The sequence below is a fragment of the Neofelis nebulosa genome, chromosome 13 (genome assembly GCF_028018385.1).
Source record: "Neofelis nebulosa isolate mNeoNeb1 chromosome 13, mNeoNeb1.pri, whole genome shotgun sequence".
Taxonomy (NCBI): Eukaryota; Metazoa; Chordata; class Mammalia; order Carnivora; family Felidae; genus Neofelis; species Neofelis nebulosa.
The window spans coordinates 19,316,410-19,333,865 of NC_080794.1; the positions used below are offsets into that span (position 1 = coordinate 19,316,410).

The following is a 17,456-nucleotide window of genomic DNA, read 5'->3' on the forward strand; positions in this document are numbered from 1 at the left end:
GTTATGCCATGCCATTGCCTTCTGTTGCCATTTGGAGTCAGTCCCCTGAATGACTAGGAGAAGGAAGAACCAGTGCCCTTAAATCTAGGCCAGAATGAGCTAATTCCTATCACATTCACCATCTCCACAAGTGAAACATTTTATGATTTGAAGCACGACACAGACAATGCTGAGCACAGCGTGCAACACTGTGTGGGCAGCCTTCCCTTCCTCTCCAGCCTCTCTCAGTGCTGCTTCTCACCTCTCCACTTCCGTTCCTGGGGTTTCACAGCTACTTTTTTCATGAGGCTTACCTGTAATATGGTTCTTGGGCATTGAGTCCTAAGCTTCTTACAACTAAAACAGCGGCAGCCACAAGTCCCACGTGTTGTTTTGAACCTTTCCTGTAGCTCCCATGTTTTCTCCATTGTTAGTTGCATCTGTGTTTTTCCCTCCAGGCTTCTCAAGAGAAGTGTTTGTGTGTGTCATTCACTGTGATATCATCTGTAATGCCTGTCAAAGTGCCCTATGAAATAAGAATTGAATAAATAAATGCTTACTGGATTTAAATAATAATGCCAGGAAATCATAGAGTTTCAAAAGTCAGCTGATAACTCTTTTTGTTCTTTTCCCTCAAATGTTCACAAAGCTCAGAGATCACTTGCAAACACCATATCAAGTAATTGACTTCTGGTCATATATCTTCTAGGACCTTCTACTGCAATAGATTTGCCCTAAATCAGCTATGCTAGAATCATATTAAAACTTAACTTAAAGCCCTAAAGGAGTATTGAGAGTAAAGAAAAAACATTTTATTTTATTTTATTTTATTTTATTTTTATTTTTAATGTTTATTTATTTCTGAGAGAGACAGAGAGATACAGAGAGAGAGATGGAGCATGAGCAGGGGAGGGGCAGAGAGAGATGGAGACACAGAACCTGAAGTAGGCTCTAGGCTCTGAGCTGTCAGCACAGAGGCCGGATGTGGGCCTCGAACTCACAAACCATGAGATCATGACCTGTGCCAAAGTTGGTCACTTAACCGATTGAGCCACCCAGATGTCCCCCAAAAACACTTTATACTATGGACATAAATAGGCCATGGGAATCCAGCCTGGCTGTGCGGGCTCCCTGGGAGCAGTAAGGGGAGGTAAGATCAGACGCGGAGCCACAGCACTCCCATCTCCTATGGGTTGGGAAACAGGGCTAGATGCCCAGCACAAAAAAGAATGACAGAAGTCAGAAACCAGCAAGGAGTCTAGCTGGAAATCGGGTGCCTGGAAGGGTGGGGCATATCCACCTAACCTCTCCCCGGTGGTCCTCAATTGAAAAGGATGCAGCAAAGTTCCTTGGGCAGTTTTCTCAAATCTAATTACAAGTCTCTCCTGTCACCAAAGGACAGATTGGAATCTCTGGAGAGGAAGACCTAAGAGTAATATTTTGACACTTTCTCTTCATAATTCACAAATATGAATTAACATGTTTGTCTATCCGGTGCCCCATATTCACAGCTGTCTCAGGTAATAGCTAGCAAAGTAAACAAAGAAAATAAAGTGAGTATGAGACAGTTTCTCACAGTGGTTAAGTGCTAAGTTCCAGAGGGAACCCATGACAGATCCAGTCCCACCAGGTGGACCTGTGTGACCATAATAATATGTTTAGCCTGCTTGAAGTCCAGTTTTATTACCTACTGAGTAGAGGTCATTACCGAATCTGTTGCTGTGAGGACTGAATGGGATGACCTCTCCAAGGCACCTGACACAGCCTTGCACAGTCTACAGCTCTATGTGTTGGCTGCACATACTAAGAGCAAAATTAACTATAACCACAAGCAGAACACTGAGGCAGCACAGGGACTGTTCAGGGAAGGTCAGTGGTAGATTTCCTTAAGGAAATGGCCGTGGAGGCAGCACAGGCATCTCCAAGTTGTAGCCCTCTTCAAAACCAATAAGCCAGAGTCACTGGAGAGCTATTTGAGATCAAAGTACTATTTGCTCAGTATTTTATCCCCTGTAATTATCAAAACACTCAAGATGCACTTTTTTAATAAATAAAGAGCAAAGTTAATCCTTAGTGGACTATATGTTATGTCAGTACAGCATCCCCACTGGAGCAATGCTAAGCACAACAAAAGAAATCTGAGGTAGTAACTTGTAAAACAAGTCAGAGGTCCTGATCACAGGCTGTGAACTTCACGGCCAAGTTCTGTGTCACCTGAAACCATAGGAAATCACAAATTCCAGGATCCTTCTCCTTAGAATAAAAAAGGGAAAATCAGGTAGAGGTCCGAGAGATTAGTGATAATTACTGTTCAAATGGTCAGAGTTAGTCTTGTCCCCTCTTAAATGTAGGTTTCCGTTAAAAAGACATCTTGGCAAAACCAGAAAAGTTCGCCTATGCCCACTATGCACCACTTTGAGCCCCTCACTCATTTCTGCACAAGCCCTACTATTAAGACAAAGAAAAGTTTAGGTTATCTAGGACTCTGTATAACAATGTATCAGCACAATGTTATTAAACACTTATTCCAAATAGAATAGATTTCAATTACCCAGTCAGTGAACAAAGGTTTACTGAGGTTCTTCTTGCTTCTACCTGCTCACCACTTGGTTTAGGAAACCACTTACTGTGGAGGGAATTATTAAAATAATCATGAAAGATATTGAAATATGCAAAAAATAAGAGGGTTATTTATAATAATATTCAAATATTATTGAATGTTCAAAGTTTTATAAGTTGGAAATATATAACTTCTCTTTGATTTAAAAAAAAAATAATGTTTTTATTTACTTTTGAGACAGAGACAGACAGAGCAGGAGCGGGGGAGGAGCAGAGAGGGAGACACAGAATCCAAAGCAGGCTCCAGGCTCTGAGCTGTCAGCACAGAGCCCGACACAGGTCTCGAACTCATGGACTATGAGATCATGACCCAAGCTGAAGGCGGACGCTTAACCGACTGAACCACCCAGGCGCCCCAACTTTGCTTTGATTTTATAGACTTGAAAACATAGCTGTGGAAAGATATTTGACTGTCATTCTTTAATGAAATTTGAAGTATTGCAAATGCTACATGCATATATTCATCATCTAATACTTGAATATACTAAAATAATATCAGAATTTACATTCAGCATAACAGAACTGCAGAGACAGATAGGGAGAATTTTGTTAGTTCTAAACTATTCTGTGAAGAACTAGTCTTATCTCTGAGGACAGAATCTTTCCCATGCCCTTTGCACACACAGATTACACTTTAACTTTACTGGGTGTTCATTATGCGTAAAGGTCGATTAAGCCTCTGTGGGAAACTAAATTGTAGTAAAAACCCACTTCAACTGCTCTAATTAGAGATATTTAGGGCTTCCGGGTTAAGGGAATTTATACTTATTTTTTTCTAGATGCAACTTTCACAAAAGATTCATAAATTCAGTGATTTTTTTAAAAGAATACACAGGTTTCAACAAGTGATTTAGATTTTCTAGTGGTTGGTTAAAAATATATCATAATGTTTGTGGTCATTTTGCTGAGCCTTTTTATTAGCTAATTGTTTTAATGATAGCTATAATGTTGACCCAGGACACTGAAGATTACCAGATTTAATTCAGTCTTGCTTACATTTAACTGTTAGAAGTAGGGAAAGGATACTAGAGTGGAAATAGCTGATAAGAATTCAGCATCCATCAGTGTTGGTATTACATCATACTGGTGCATTTACAAGTGAGGGTCTAAGAGGTGATGGCATCATGTTGCCATGTTTATGACAACAAAGTAAACTTTCATGTGATGGAACTGAGTATTCCCTTTTGAAAGTAACCAAAATGAAATGTTACCCTAACACTGACTGATTATATCACTCTGTATAGATACCATTTAAGGGCAACTGTGAATTTTACACCTGACAAATATTGTTATGATGATTCTTCAAAGTATTATCATTGAACTATTCCACCACCATGGGCAAGACTAATGCTGGAGAAATGAGACTGGCCTAGGGCCACATTGAGAAATGACCTGGGGTGCTATTTCATTTGGTGTCCTGGTACATATCTGGAGTTCTAAAACACCACGGAGATGTTATAAACATGACCATCATAATAATGGCTAAAACACAGAGTGTTTGCTATGTGTCAGACACTTTTCTAAAGTATTTGCATATATTACCTTATTTAATACTTACAACTTCACAAGATATACATTATTATTATTATTATTGTTATTAACCATTATTATTATTTACACATTACAGGAAAGTGAAGCACAAGAGAAGATAAGTAACTTGTCCAAAAAGTATATTGTGTTTACCAGAATTCCTCCCAGGACAAGTATTCTCTATTTTTGGAAGGAACGCTTTGATCAGCCACTTGGTATAAGAAGCGAGATTACCATTCTCTCCTAAACACAACAAACACACACAAAAGACTGCCTTTAAACAGAATAAATGATCTTTAATTACCATTTCAAGAGGATGGGTCATGTTACCTGTGGGGATATGGGTTTGCTGAATAGAGTAGGCAAATTTTCTTCCAAAGCTAAAGTGATTAGAGCCACATTGCTCTCTTCACTCCCTTTAATTCAAAGCCTTGGGCATTGATAATGGAAACATTTCTACTGAATACATTGATCTCCTGATCAGAAATTCCGTAGGCTTTGTCACTGTTCTTTAGAGTAAGAATTTGATACCAGATGAGAAAAAGAAATGAAGAGAAGAAGGTATGATCTCGACTGTCAAATTTACTTTGTAAACTTCCCATAAATACAGAAATGTAAAAAGAAATAGCCCAATTTGAAAAGTAGAAAGTAAAAAAGTTTGAATAAAATTGAACAAAATCTCAGAAAACCATGGGACAAATTCAAATATATAAATATATATAGTAGTCACAGAACAAAAGGGAAAAAATAAAAGTAAAGTAAGTATAATTGCTTAAGGAAATAATAGCTGGGATTTCCCTGATTTGATGAAAGAAATTATTATATAGATGCAAACATTTCAAGGAATCCAAATGAGATAAACACAAAGATTTATACATGTAGATACAACACATTCAAGCCACTGAAAGTAAAAGACAGAGAGAATGTTGAAAGCAGCAAAAGAAGAATGATACATGTCATACTAGGGAACAACAATGTGATTAATAGCTGACTTCTCATCAGAGACAATGGAGACTGGAAGTCAGAGCAATGACATATTCAGAGCGCTGGAGAAAAAAAAAATCTGCCCACAAAGTAAAATTACCTTTCAAAAATGAAGGTGAAACAAAGAGTCATACATAAATAAGAACTAAGATAATTCATTTTCAACAGACCTGTCTTACAAGAAATACTAACAAAGTCTTTCAGGAGGAAAGAAAATGACACCATACGGTAACTTGAATCCACAGGAAAAAATGAAGAGTAAAAGCCTTGGAAAATAGGTGAGTAAATATAAAGGACCATATGTTTTAGAGTGAGTGTTTCCTGCCCCCCACATTAATATTTTGAGATTCTAGCCCCTGATATGATAGCATTAGGAGGTAGCAACTTTGGAAGATAATAGGTCACGAAAGTAGAACAATGGTGAGTGAACACGTGTCCTTATAAAAGAAACCCCAGAGAGCACAGTTGCCCTTTCCACCATGTGAAGACATGGCAAGAAGACAGTTGTCTGCGAAGTTGGAAGTAGCTCTTACCAGACACCAAATATGCCAGTGCCTGGGTCTTAGACTTTTTAGTCTCCAGAACTATGAGAAATAAATGTTTGTTGTTTATAAGCTACCTACTCTATGGTATTCTGTTACAGCAACCTGAACTATGACACTATATAAATATATATTTTCTCTTTTCTCCTTTTATTTTATTTTTAAAACATGTTTATATAAAGCAATAATTATAGCACTACTAGAGTAAATTTATAACATATATAAGTGTAATATATATTAATATTAGCACAAAGGACAGGAAGGAAATGGAGCTATATGAAAGCAAAGTTGCTATATTTTACCAGAATTACATTATTAACCTAAAGAAGATTCTGATAAGGTAAAATGTATATTATAATTTCAGGAGCAATCACTAAATAAACAACTCAAAAGGTACAGTTAATATCAACAGAAGAGTTTAAAAAAGGCACAAAGTAAAAACATTTGTAAAACAAACAGAAAAAGAAGACACGAAAGAAAGAAAAATGAAATGAGACATATAGGAAAAAAGAATAAAATGATAGATATAAATTCAAACAGAGCAATAATTATATTAAATATGAATGGACAAAATACTCTAAAAAGTATTGGCAAAAGGCAGGGATTGTCACACCAAATAAAGAAGCAAGATACAACCATATGTTGTCTGCAACAATATAGAGAAATAAATGGAAAGTAAACAGATGGAAAAAGACAAACGGCAAAATACCATCAAAACAACTGGAATCACTGCATTAATAACAGACTCAATAGACCATAACCAATATTCTTAGAAACAAAAAGAGTAATTTCATAATGATAAAATGCTTAGTTCATCAGGAAAATAAAAAAAAAATTATAAAGTTATATGCAGATGGCAACTGAGTTCCAAAATATGTGAAGCAAAAATTTATAGATCTGAAAATAAAAATAGACAATTCAATACTTACAGTGGCCTTTAATAGTCCTCTCTCAGTATTTGAAAGAATCAGATACAAAATCAGTATGAATAAAGGCTAATGCTAAAAACCAAATTGATGTAACTGGAATTTATAGAGCATTCTATCCAAAAAAAAGAATGAATCATATGCTAAATCATGTGTGACACAATGTGTGGTAACAGACTGATCATGTGCATAGTCATTGTGATATAAGGCAGTTTTTTTGCAGAATGACAACATTGGGTCTGTCCTGGATTTGAATTAGGCTTACTAAATTACTAGCTGTTAAATTTTGGACAGGCTATTCAACATCCCTGAGATTGCAAATGATATCTCCTACTTCACAGCTTGTTGAAATAATTCAAGACGATATATGTAAATAAAGCAGGAATTACTTAATAAAAGGTAACTACCATTGTTATTACCATGAACACTCAGCAGTAGCCTATTAGTAATTATTTACTTATTTTGCCTTATTAAGCAAGAAGTAGAAAATACCTTTTCTACTCTAAGCAATGAATAAAAAACAACGGAAACAAAAATTTGATATAGGAACAAAAAGCAATAGCAAAATATCTTCTCGTAGTTGAGAACACAAGCAAAGTGAAAGAGCCAATAAAGAAAGAAGTGAATAATCTCAAAGAAAAATGTTGGCTATTTTATACATTTAGGTAGAATGGAACTTTAAAATTGTCTCTTCTATCATCTTTGGAAGAAGTTATCAACTGAAGTTCTAGAGAATGCTCAAAGCACACAAACATACGTGAACATTTGTCCAAGCATGACTACCCCCACACAGACTTACTTCAAACATCCCTATGAGCAAAGCAGTTTACGTGGAATGGAATTTGTTTTTTACTAGACAAAAGTGTAGTCTGATTAAGTTAATATTCCAAATCTATCAATGGAAAAGTCAAGAGTACTAACTTGTGTAGCTGAATTATTTCAGCCACTCTTCTTTTTTTCTTTTAGCAAAAGAAACATAAATGGTAGAAAGGAACTTGGTAATGAAGAGGTTACAATTTTTTTAATGTTTATTTTATTTTTGAGAGAGAGATAGAGAGACAGAGAGCAGCAGGGGAAAGGCAGAGAGGGAAGGAGACACAGAATCTGAAGCAGCCTCCAGGCTCTGAGCTGTCAGCACAGTGCCCAATGCAGGCCTCGAAGCCACGAACCATGAGATTATGACCTGAGCTGAAGTTGGACACTCAACTGACTGAGCCACCCAGGTGCCCCTAAAGAGTTTAATACTAAACATATTTCCATCTATTGTGAGTCTTTGGGCCCAGGCACAGGATAAATCACTAGCCAAGATAATTCATACTATGGTTTTGAAGGCAAATGTTATTTTAGAATGACAAGAAAACAGATTTGTTTCCAAGTTCATAGTAAGTGGCAACAATTCCTTCATGCCTTCTACTTTTATACTTTTATTTGTGTAGTTGTACTAGGAAAATAATAGCTACATTTTACTGGGATTGAATAAGTAGATAAAAAACATCATGGCAAATATTCAGTAACAATTTAAGTATTAGTGAATTCCATGTTCACTGCAGGTAATTCATTAACATGAATATACATTCAGTTATCTCTCATCTTCTAAGAATTTCAAACAGTATACTACAGAACAACAAAAAGGTGAATTTTACTTCACTCCAGGGAATCAGATGTAATTTTCTATTTACCTTTGGACCTCAAACAGGAGAAGAAATGAATTTCCAAGTATTCTTAACCCTTACTCATAGAAAGGGGATTGAGACTATTTAATCAATTAGGTTTCCTAACAGTTATTATGTGGTTACCATGTCACAAAACAGGGTGCAAGAATTAGATTCAAGACATGTAAGAGAACAAAAATCCTCTAAAAGAAGACTTGGGTGCCTGGGTGGCTCAGTTGTTTAAGTGTCTGACCATTGCTGTTGCTGTTGTTTTAATGTTTATTTTTTATTTACTTTTGGAAGATAGAGGGGTGGGGGGGGGGGGGGAGAGGGAGACAGAGAATTCCAAGCAGTCTCTGCACTGCCAACACAGAGCCCAACGTAATGTTCAAACTCATGAACCATGAGATCATGACTTAAGTCAAAATCAAGAGTAGGATGCTTAACTGACCGAGCTACCCAGGTGCTCCAAGCATCCAACTCTTGATTTCAGCTCAGATCATAATCTCACAGGTCCATGAGTTCAAGCTCGTCATAGGGCTCCTCACTGTCAACACAGAGCCTGCTTGGGATTCTCTCTCTCTCTCCCTCCCTCTCTGCTCCCCAGTGGCTCACACCCTCGCTTTCAAAATAAATAAAAAACTTTAAAAAAAAAGCCTCCCTTGACTAGTAGTTTTATTGCATATTAATAGATGTTCTATGAAATAAAAAGGTCTCATGGATAAATAAGTTTAAAATAATAAGGTTAAAAAAGTTGAACTATTTTTTCTCTCTTATTTATTTTCCTTTATTTTTTTCTTGCTACAGTACGTATGTCAATTTTTTTTTTTTCAACATTTTTTATTTATTTTTGGGACAGAGAGAGAGACAGAGCATGAACGGGGGAGGGGCAGAGAGAGAGGGAGACACAGAATCGGAAACAGGCTCCAGGCTCCGAGCCATCAGCCCAGAGCCTGACGCGGGGCTCGAACTCACGGACCGCGAGATCGTGACCTGGCTGAAGTCGGACGCTTAACCGACTGCGCCACCCAGGCGCCCCCGTATGTCAATTTTTAATGAATGCATGTGCAGTGGGAATTTCCAAGAGGGAGATAGAGAATGCACTATCTTCCAAACTTGTTTGACTAATAAACCCAATTTTTCTGGATGATATTTTCAAAACTGTAGTTTGTGTCCAATTCTCTCTGTACACAAAAGGAAACTGCACTGCAGAGAAGTTACTCAAAATCACAGGTAATTGTAGGACTAGTATTAGGATCTGCATTTTCTGTGTCTAGAGGCAGAAATATTTTCATGACAATTCTCATTCTTCAGCTCATATCATAGTCTGTTTTCAGAAGAATTCCAACTTGTAAAATGTTAAGCCTTAAATTATCTTTATTATTATTATTTTTTTGAGAGAGAAGGAGAGAACAAGCATGGGAGGGACAGAGTTGGGGGGAGAGAGAGAGAGAGAATCCCAAGCAGGCTCTAAGTCAAGCTAAGAGCCAGACACAAGGCTGGATTACATGACCAAGAGATCATGACCTGAGCCAAAATCAAGAGTCAGATGCTTAATTAACTGAGCCACCTTGTTTGGTGCCTCAACCCTTAAATTATTTTTTTATATTACGATGAAATATATTGGGGTGCCTGGGTGGCTCTGTCAGTTAAGCGTCTGACTCTTAATCTTGGCTCAGGTCACAATCTCATGATTCATGAATTCAAGCCCTGCATCACACTCTGCTGACAGTGTGGAGATGGCTTGGGATTCTGTCTCTCCATCTCTCTCTCAGCCCTTCCCATTCTCTCTCTCTCTCTCTCTCAAAATAAATAAATAAACTTAAAAAATTCACTCTGTGCATTTATTGAGTTACCAATTAAATCAACTTCTCAAGAAAAGGAAAGTGGCTATAATTCTTTAATTTTGAAGATTGTCTTTTATCTTTGCTTCCTTTATGTGAATCCCTAATTTTTCACTTCTTTTCCTCCTACCATACTGTACCCTGCAGGGCATATTTCTGTTGCATATATAATCTCACATTAGGGAGAGTACTCTTCTAAATAGAGCAGGCCCAATATTAACTCCAATTAATTGTATTGGTCACAGGTTGCATAAGTGGTAAATTCAGTTCTCAGGATTAAGATAATTATTTCATGCACCAAACATTATACCACAGGTTTACACATATATATTTTTGTTTAATCATTATAACCACCTTACAGCATGGGTAATATTTTAGAATACATTTTATATATCAGAAAAGGAAACTTTAAAATTTTAAGGTAGTTGTCCAAGATTGTACCCTAGTAATTCCTGGGTTGCAGTTCAAACACTGGCAATAGGACTCCTGAGTTACACTCTGCCAACTCACCTTACTGTTGGCTTAGCTTTTAGGTAGGTGATACTGGCAGTTGAAATCAAGCCACCAAGACTAGAGTGCTTAATTTGATGTTATGACTAAGAGAAGAGAAATCATTACTGCAAGATGGACACCCAATCTGTCACTCAACACCATGTCAGTCTCACTTTTAGAAAAGCATCATTTTTATCTCTGTTTCCCTTAACCTCCAATCAAAGATGATGATTATATCCAATATCAATAACTTCCAAGTACATTGTAAATGATCAAGTAAGGATGAATATTCAGCTGCGTAATCAGTAAATACTGAGTTGTGACAATTTTAATAGCCCACCAGTAGGCAGAAAACATTTGAACTGAAGATATGAAAGATGACTTTTATGGATTGATATGTTGTTGAGTGCAGAAGAATGAATTCAAAACCACATTTGAGTATTTGAGAAATGGTCACTGCTCTTCTAATAAACATGTAACCAGCTCTCATATTTAAGGTGCCATTTTCACTTAAAGTAACAGTGTTTTTGCATACAGCTTATTGTTAGTTTGCCCTTCCAGATTCATCATCAGCCTCTCTGTGCCCTACTCTGCGCCTTGGGAGGTGACTTCCAAGGGCTGCTGTCATTAAGCTCCCCTGCTGTCTGGCTTCATGTCTACCCTCTGGGAGGCACTGCCTGGGGTCAGAAGGTAGGAACAGAAGTAGGGCAAGGAATTTATTCCCTTTTCTGCTTCTGTATGTTGTTTGGTCCTTTCCTCTCATCTATAGGCACAGCTCCCTTCAGAGCAACATATCCTGTGGGTTCAGCTAACTGCTCCCTCTACTTGACATTTTATACCTAAAAGTGGTAACTTCTTTTCATTTTTACAAGCCTGTGCCTCTGGCTGGTTTCCTTATTCCTGTCCACACCTCTGTAAACATCCCCTCCATTTAACCCTTGAGATATCCCCTTGACTAAGGCATCTGCATTCCAGCTGGGCCCTGACATACCTTGCTTAAAAAAAAAAAAAAAAAAAAAAAAACAATAAACAAACAATGAAACCACACTCCTCTCCACAGTGGAAATGGCTTCTCACCACAATGCAGCAAAAATAATGTACTCACTGTACAATCTCTGAGGGTTTTGCTCATCTCCCTTGTGTTCAACAGCTATACCTGTGACCCACCTGAAAGCCTGTAGACTATTTCCCAACCCATTTGGTATAAATATTTGTTATAAAGGACTGAATTGTAAGAAATATATTCCTGAATGAGAAGTTTTGATGCCTTAACTGAGACATGGATTAAGAATTAAAGAGAAAATACTTCCAGTCACCAGGAACAGTGTTCTTTTGTTTCCTTTTGAATCAGTCAGAAAGTAATTTCTTTTTGATAGTTGAAATCATTTACTAAGAATTATTATGTCTTAATTTCAGAGACAATCATTTTAATAATTAATATAGTCCTTTTATCTTAGTTTTATCAACTATAGATGTAAGAGAGATATTCCCAATTTCAACACTATTTTAAGGAAGTGAGAAAAGGGAAAAGGAGAAGATCAAACACAAAGGAAACTGGCATCCTCCTACACAGCATAGTGTTGAAGGTTTTTTTTCAGACTCTGTTGAAGGAAAATGTAAAAACCATGAGACACTCATTTAAAGCAACACATAAAAACCAAAGTAAGGACATGAATAAAATCTTCAAAAATTAGTATAGATGTTTATTGTTGAATATAAGGAAATAATGACAGCTTTTCAAGATCTTATAGGTAATATGGCAAATAATTAGATATTAATAAAAACGTTAATGTGGAATTTTATTTCAGTTACTGTCTTTTATAATTTTAATCATTCAAACATTTATCTTTTGAGAACTTTCAGCTCCTTTTAATGTTATTAGGATCACTCACGATGATTAGTAGGAAGAAACTAATATAATAATAATAACATTTATGAGGCATTTACTATGAACCAAGAACTATGCTATATGGTTTATATACACTAACTTATCCTCCAAGTGACTAATTCGGTTGGCGTTTACTGAGCACTTAGCAAAAACCAGATACAGTTCTACATGTTTTGTATACACTAACTCATTCAACCCTATGTCAAACATATGAGATGGGTACAGACCAGAGCACTAAGGCAGAGACAGGTTAAGCAATGTGCTCAAGGTTACACATCTGTTAAGTGGTGTAGCTGTAATATATGCACCCAAGGACCACTTCAGAAGTCATTCGTTTAAACACTCCGTTTTTATCATTCCCATTTTACAATGGGGTGAATGTTTAAAAATTAAATAATTTGTCTAAGTCACAAAGCTAATAAGTAGTTGCATTTGTTTACTAGGGCTATCATAACAAAATGCCATAATCTGAGTGGTTTAAACAACAGAAATTTATTGTCTCAAAATTCTGGAAGCTACAAGTACAAAATCAAGATGTTGGCAGAGTTAGTTCATCTGTGAGGGAAGTTCTATTCCAGGTCTCTCTCCTTGGCTCATATATGTCTGTCTTTATGTTCACATGACATTCTCCCTGTACGGGTGTCTGTCTCCAGATTTCTCCTTTTTTTACAGATACCAGTCAAAGGAGGTTAGGGCCCATCCTAATGACCCCATCTTAACTTGATTATCTCTGTAAAGACCCTAACTGCAAATAAAGTTCATTCTGAGGGACTGGAGGTTAGGACTTCAATATAAGTTTGGGGGTAGGACACAATTTGAACCATAACAGTAATTTGAACTATAGCTAAAATCTAAATTCACTCTCAAGTTTCTGGCAATGCAATTAGACAACAGAAAACCTTTCTCTCAGCAAGTCAAATAGAAATATCACTTACTTACAATCTCAGGATCCAAAGATGCACAGTGACCAGTGGCAGAGAGGAGCCCAGACAATTGTCCTCCACTCTCCCTTAACTGGGACACCATGTTCTTTCTGGAACACTATGACATATATATTAGGACCCTAATTCTCCAAATGAAGGAAGGAGTAGATGAATGGAATGACCATTTCTCTTCTATCAGTTGCAGACCTCTCTTCGAGCAACAAATTCTGAGAATCTATCTAAACTGCACATCTCTGCTCTTAAATCACTTTATCAATAATCACAATGCTGGACCCATGATAGGTCTACCAAGAGTTGTTGCCACACGTATAAAAACAACCTATATTATACGTCAGCCAAAACCCTAGTAGGATTAAACAGCTTTAAATTAACTCAACTTGTCTTAGCATTTCATGACTGAATAAATATGAAACAGAGAAAAAACATTCTTTTTATAGTAATGGACTTAAAATCTTAATTTTTTATTTTCTCAAATAAAAGACAGCTTTTCAATAGTCAGCAATGAGAACATGTGGTTCTAGGGGTGTAAAAAGCAGATGTTCCTTTATGCAAAAACAGAGACCACAGGGCTGTAATATTCCCCTTAATATCATTTTTTCATTTCCATTGTGTATAAACTATAATTTTAGAAGAAAAAAGAATGAGTTCAATGCTGAGCCAGTATTTTTTAAGTTTCATATTAGCAAGCTTATTCTATAAGATTAGTCTTGGATATTCCATAAAACCTAAAGTAATTCTTTAAATCCAGCCCTGAAGCAGGAGGTATACTTAGCACATACATTTTCAATAGTGCTGTAGTTGCTCCTTAGCAAATGTGAAAATGTGATTGTGTGTCTTAATTATGGTATAATAATGATGATGATGGTGAGGATGATGATGATGATGATGATGATGATGATGATGATGTTGTTGATGATGATGTTGATGATAAACACTGTGAGAACCCAAAGCCAAAAGTGAGCATTTGATGCTGTTTTCTGGAAACTTTGCCCATATCTAGAATATTTAGGCACTGTTTATTCATTTTATCTAATGGACCTATTTCTTAAAGGAATTATGTGTTATAGTTCTCAGTGTTCCTATTTTACAGGTGAAGAGAATGAGACCCAAAAAGCTAAGTTACAGCCTAGGGAATGGTATTACGTGGGAAAATCAGTATCTGCAACCTAATTCCTCTTTCCTGGTACCTCTACTATGGTAAAAAGTGCCAGAGAGACAGCTAGGCAGGAAGGGCTAGCATTTGAATGCTGAAGAAAAGGATCCATTGGATCCAGTAGACAAGGGGCTCAATCTCAGGACTTGTGGCTCAAACAGGAGAGGTCAATTTTGAGCAAGTTCTCAGAATTAAGCATACACTTGGCATCAGGAACAGCACTGGTGAGCAGACCTGCTGAGCTCTGTGCCTCACTTTTATTTTGCCTGGTTCAAATTGCCTGCAGGTAGTCCTTGATCTGTAGATACTGACTGTGACTTCATGAGGCTAATGAGCCTTTTAGGTGATCCTTTTCTTTCAGAAAAGAAAGGGATAGAAATACAAGCATTAAACCATGACTTTCCCTAAATTAAGCAGGGCAGAGTTGGCGACTTGGTTACATGGCATTCTTGGCACCCTTCCTGCACCAGGACTAATCTCCCCAAAAAGTCATCTCTTTCTGAGAACCTAAAATCTGGATTAAACTGTTTCCTGGTCTTTCCAAATCTACTGCACGTCTACGGTAAGATTTCAAGTACTGACCATCTTGAACATCCTGGCATTCCAACCCTTTTCCTATGTGTTCATTTGTTCATATATTTGCTAGAAACTTTGCAAAAATGAACATACTGTTTTCAAAAAACAGTAGGCAAATAAATTTTTACTAAATAGGACATATGGTACTTCCTAGGCAAAATAGTGTTTGGATGGTTGTGATGTGTCTTATAAATTCAGGTTTATAATTTATAAAGAAATTACTTGTAAATAACTTAAAATGTAGATACTTATAATATTTAGAAATTCATGTTTATAAAAACAAAAGTATTTTTAATTAAAATACATTCATTATATTGTTTTAGTCTCAAACCAGTTAAATACATACATCTTCTTCCAGTTAGAAGGATTTATGATGGCTCTTTGTCCTGACAGAAGCCTGGGTCAGTAAGAAAGCTATGTGCCTATTGCCCCTGCATGGTGTGTACACTGATTTTTTTTCTTCTTATAAGAAGTGCTCATTTCAGCATCTCTGTCAAGATCCACTGCCCCCCTTCAATTACAATATAGTGATTAAGAATGAAAAGAAAACCTTAAGGATAACTCATCTGTTCTTTAGATTTTTAAGTTGTTCATTCAACCGAAAGGTGATTTTGCAACAGATGGAGTGAGGCAAGTTATTGATGCAGCGTTTGGTTCCAGAGGCAATTCAGTCCTTTCTATTTAATTCACATTGGTCTTGTGCATGAAAGACCCAAGAACTTCTCTGACAGTTTCCATTGTCTTATAGTAATTTAATGAAACAATCCTGACTAAGCAAGTCTAAGTGGGAAGAAGAAAGTAAGCACTTTTGCCCAAATAACAAAATGTATAAGATAGGTTTTTTTTTCATTGGGTGGGGCGTATTGTCCTGTTTTGTTTTGTTTTGTTTTGTTTTGTTTTGAAGTAAAGTAGGGAAAACCCAACTCAAAGGGAAATGGAAGGGCTATTCACACTTTGGAGTTAAAAGAGTCATAAAGTAAAACAATTTTTTGGATCAAAGCTGCTTTGCCTGCACATAGCAGAGGCCCATGCAGCCAGTTCAAAGATGTCAGATCTCACTGATGTCACATGAAAATGTGATGTTAGGCATCGCTGGGCAAAAGGGGAAACTTAGCTGCAAAAGGGTACCACTGAATTTCCCCCTCCATTCCTCTTTGCCTCTGCCTGACCTCTCTCTTCTCATTTTTCTCCCTGTTTTTGCTCACATTAGCATTTTCCTATCTCTTCTCATACTTGGCTTTAACTTGTCAGGATTCCAGCCTTAACCCAGCATGATCGTTCATGTTAATCTTCCCATTCCCAAATACCTACAAAAGGAATGTTATTGGACCAACTAGAAACAGATGTGCATATCTGAAGTAGCTGTTGTAGGGAAATGGATCACAGGACACAAATCTGACTACCGCATTTTAGGTGGGAAGAAAAAATGTTTCTATACCCTTCAAGATTCTTCTACCTGGTCTAAGAATTAAATTGACATGAGACAGATTAACAGGAGGGAGCACATGGAGGCTCAATAATGAAACTGAGAACCAAAGAAATGACAAAGGCAGGAGGTTTTTATACTTTTTAGACACAGAGATATAAATCTCTGAGAAATTGACAGGGCAAAGAAAACTTATGTTTGGGAGCTTCAATTAGTAAGGAATTCTAAATAAAATTTGGGCTGGGGTAGTAAATTAGAAAAAGTGGCAAAATTTGCTTATATAGCCTTCTTGGCTCTGAGTTTCCTATCTCTGATGATAAGAAGTCTCTTTATCTCTTGGTACAGAATTGGTACTTTTCACATGGGAGATTTATTTGCTGCTTGCAGGGGGTCAGAGGGGGGCCAGATGTTCTTCTTGCACCGGCTGTTCCTTAATTAACTTTAATTCAGAATCATCAATATGCCATTATTGCATATTTTGGGGCAGCCTGCCCTGGGCCTCTACAGTGTACTGATATGTGGTTGCTATAAATGTTTTAATTCAAGAAATGTTTAAAAAAAAAAAAAGCTCAGAAAATGCACCTCCTACAATATCTGCTACATTGAGGAGTCACAAGCATCAAGTTTAAGTCACCTCTTATCTCCAAAGAGAGACAATTACTGCCTTCTGTGTCATCAATGATGGGGAACATCTCTACCTTGTATCTTCACCCTGTTGCACTGTGCAGCAGTCTCTCCTCTACCTGCAGTGGCTAAAAGAGCTACAGCACAACTATTGTGGCCTGACATAATTCACACCTAACAATCTGGTTGTATGGTCTTGATTAAAAACACTTCACCTATTATTCCGTTTCGTGGAGGGTGGAGTGGGGATAGAGATATTAAACTAAATGATCTCTGA

General features: G+C 36.9%; 1 long non-coding RNA gene across 1 annotated transcript in view; it reads right to left on the bottom strand.

Annotated features, from left to right (window-relative positions):
* Positions 1-298: 298 nt before the first annotated feature.
* Positions 299-17,456, bottom strand: part of LOC131492366 (uncharacterized) — a 55,761-nt gene continuing 38,603 nt past the window's right edge. Inside the window, exon 5 of the long non-coding RNA XR_009252031.1 lies at positions 299-505. This is a non-coding gene — a long non-coding RNA (uncharacterized LOC131492366). The remainder of the gene's footprint in view (positions 506-17,456) is intronic.